This window comes from Pipra filicauda, unplaced genomic scaffold (assembly GCF_003945595.2).
Source record: "Pipra filicauda isolate LSUMZ 115617 unplaced genomic scaffold, ASM394559v2 scaffold154_size2910363_pilon, whole genome shotgun sequence".
In the NCBI taxonomy this organism is placed as follows: Eukaryota; Metazoa; Chordata; class Aves; order Passeriformes; family Pipridae; genus Pipra; species Pipra filicauda.
Window position 1 is genome coordinate 2,625,668 of NW_024104040.1, and position 3,787 is coordinate 2,629,454.

The window sequence follows — 3,787 nt, forward strand, 5'->3', positions numbered from 1 at the left end:
ACTGTGGGCTGGTAGCACATGATCACAATTCAGAATGATTCATTAGGACTGCCTTTGTCAGCAATTGGCAGGGAACAGCTCAGAAAGCTGCTCTTTGCTGATGTCTCTGCACAAATCTTTACCATCCTTAAGAAACAAAGAAATCCACCGGCCCCTGAATAGCTTACTGGTGATTTTTTTCAAAGGAAAATTATCTGGATTTTAAATCAGTTAAGTAATGTTCTATTTTCTACAAGAAGCAAGTACCTGACATTTTCCCAGTGGCAGCCACGCTGTATCTTTGTAGTATTTTTTTTGTCTTGTCTTCTGTTTAACAAGTACTTCATTTAGCTGCATTTTGTTAGAAATCATTTTAAGCACCTTCAAGTGTTCATGAAATTCAATCTGCTGTAGTAAGCTGTAACAATTCAGCTCAGCATTGCAGAAAGCTTTGTGTTCATAAAGAAATACACAATTTGCACACAAATCTAACACATTCAGTTTCTTCTTTTCTTGTAACATTTCATTGGAATGGGAGAAAAGGCACATCAGGGCTTCCAAACATAGCATATACAGGAACAAATAAACCCTCCTTAATACCCAAATTCACCAAAGCATATGTGCAGCTACAGGTTCTTTTCTTCTTGGTTGTTATTCGTGCCATCTCTGTGGAAACAGCTGACCAGACACACCTTCTCACAAGTGTGCAGATGTGCCCTTGGGATGAAATCTATAAATTAATAGGTGCTATGACAGGTTGATGGGTTTGACTCACGGGGGTGAGAACTGAGAACTGAAACTGAGTGGTTTAGACATTCATAGCGTGGTTAAAATACTTCATATCTCTCTAGGTCATGTATAGTGTCATATACCATAAAACAACAAGGTTTTTAAAAGATATCTTGGTATCATGGCTGGAGCACAGACATGTTTTGCTCTATCATTTACAGTAAGCTGATTACAAGAAGTGCTTATTACTCAGAACAACCCCCAGGGAGGACCCCACATTTCTGGTGAACAGTGAAAAAAGATTCCTTTAGTGAAAGAGTCCATGAAGTGAACTGACACAGTGTACGTGGTATGCAGAAACTGACACTGAGTATCAACTAAAAGAATGATTTCCATCTTAATGCCTTGCACCATAAGGAGTTCAGAAGCACTATTTTGTTGAAAAAGACAATTACTATAATTGTGCTTATTAATATAAATAAGCAGATATACGTTTCAATAATTATTTAAAAATATCTCTAAGTGACCCCCATTCTGCCCTAAAAATACTCACACTGAACCTTTAAAACTATGTTCCAAAAGTCATGGTTAGCTGCTGAAACATAAGCAGTTTGATTTTCAAGGTGCTAAGCAAACTCAGGTCCCACTGACTGCAAAGGGATTTGTGGGTTCTCAGTGCTTCTGTAAATCAGGTCACTGCTTAAGGTGTCTAGATATGATTTTAAGACCCTTACCAGGTGCAGTCAGCTTTGGAAATCCTGGATAAACAGCTTACAGAAGCAGAGCAATACACAGCACTGGGCAACTGTGGATTTGACTACATAGAGAAATATACAGAATGCAGAGTGAATATGGGAAAGAGGAGAGAGGACAAGAAATGTCCAAACACTAAAACCCATGTACATGTACAGAGGTATGCTATAGCTTGTACAGAAGGAGGATTTTATGGCTTCATCATAAATGAGCTTGGACTTAGTTTTAAATTAGCACCTGCTCCTAGATCCTGTGTATTTCCCAGAATGACAAGAACAAAAAAAAGTAAAATTTACTTTATACCAGGGTAGAACATGGAAAACTGAGCAGTTACTGAAGCAAGTTTGTCAAAGAAGCTGTCTGTGTTCAGGCCATAATGTTCATTAGGCAAAGGTGGGGAAGATAAAGGGCCTGAACAGGAGTTTAGACAATATGCATAACAAATAGAATAGATACAACAAATTATATTGTAGTACATACTACAGAAGGCTCCATCTCCCAGATCAGGAAAACATCTCCCCTATATTGATACATACTTTCTTCTAGCAGACAAGGAAAACATCTTCCTAGCCTTCCTCGGTTCCACTGGTAGGCCAGCCTTGTATATCCCTCAGCCTCCACAAGCCCAGTGCACACACGCACTATCTAGAGGACATAGTACAGCAATGATAAATTCAGTGGGTTACACGCCACCTCTCTGCTCTCAGCACAAACTTTCTGATTATGCTTGTGGCTAACATTAACCCACAGCGGCCATAAGCACTGTACTGCTTTTTATCAGTGACCTATAACAACTCTTCACAGCTTGTACTATGAGTCTTTAACCTGTTGCATGAGGGTAAAGGCTTCCACAACTCGTCTTCAGCAAAACCACCAGGATTTGCCTGAAGTATATTATAAAATGTACAGGGAAGCAAGCATCCATTTCCACTCAACAAACAAACTGCAGGTTTCCCTTAGTGCCCTTGTGGATGTGATTGCCAACTCCAGCTTCATGGGCAGCACGTTGTAAACAACTAAAAAAAATGGCTGCTCTCTTGGTCAGGTGCTGCCAAGGGACAGCAAAGAACAGTGGTCACACAGATTGCATCACAGACACCTGTCCTTGCCAGCAGGCGAGCAAAGGTTTGTTGTGAAACTCTGCAGCATTATAAGAAACTTCCTAACAGATCAAATTTCCCATGTGGTTCTTCAGTGCTTAAGAAGTTCAGCCAGTGCTTGGTCCTCAGCACACTTCTGCTGCTGTCCAGGGATGTTGGGCAACTCCAAATGATCTGTTTGTTACTGTTTTCTTTCTAAGGGTCATTGTTCAAAGAAATAAGCTGAAGTGGACCTCCAGGGTTCAAAAAGTTGCTTATCTAGGCTGTCCCATTGCTATTTGACTTGAAATGAACAAAAGTAGATAACATAAAGTGCCTGGATTCTGCAAGTTGAACTGCTGCCCCTACTGCTGTGCAAAGAGGTCTTGAGTTCTCATCTTTGATGTCACTCGCAGTTAATGAATTTGTTGGCAAGACTGTTAGCGAATCACTGTGCTAAAGCACTCTGCACCTAATGACTCTCACTAGTGTGTAGTTCCAGAAGTCTTTTAGAAAGGATTTTGCAGAAAAGAGCACTTCTAAGAAGGGAAGAAAATAAAGTAATTTAAGATTTTGTTAGATAGTGAACCATCTTCATATTTGATATTATACTGCAGTAGTCCAGAAAAATTGTCCTTAGTTATATGGGCAGGTTTTTTCATTCTTTTGAGGCTTCATGATTTCTTGGATTGTGTTTCTCATGACAACCAGGCTCTCATGGTTTAAATGTGAAGTACTAAGTAAAGTATTATTGCTGAATGTTAAAGTCCACTCTTCTTCAAAAGTTGCTTTTCTCTAAAATTATCTGAAAAATTGTGAGGCCGTTCCATTCAGTTCCACACCAGCTGAGATGTACCAGGAGAGGTTGCCAAATAGACAGGCTTCTTGCCAAACCAAAGAAAAATAAAATTATATTCTGGTTCAGCATTTTCTTTTGCTCCATACCCCATGACGCCTATGATTACAAAATTCAACAACAACATTTTGAAGGAAATAATTCTTCCTATATCTATTCAAAAAAACAAGTGTGACAAAAATCTGATGTTGGAAAAGATCTGTCAAGTAGCTGGTGGAGAGTGGGACTATTAAGACTCTGAATTAGACAAAGGGTAGAGATACTGTGGAATTCATGATGATTTAATACATCTAATTCTTCACAACACTTACACCTCCTCTTCTTTCCTTTTGTATGTCACAAAAGTACCAGCTCAAGTCCTTGTACTCCACTCATTTAAATTTAAATAGTT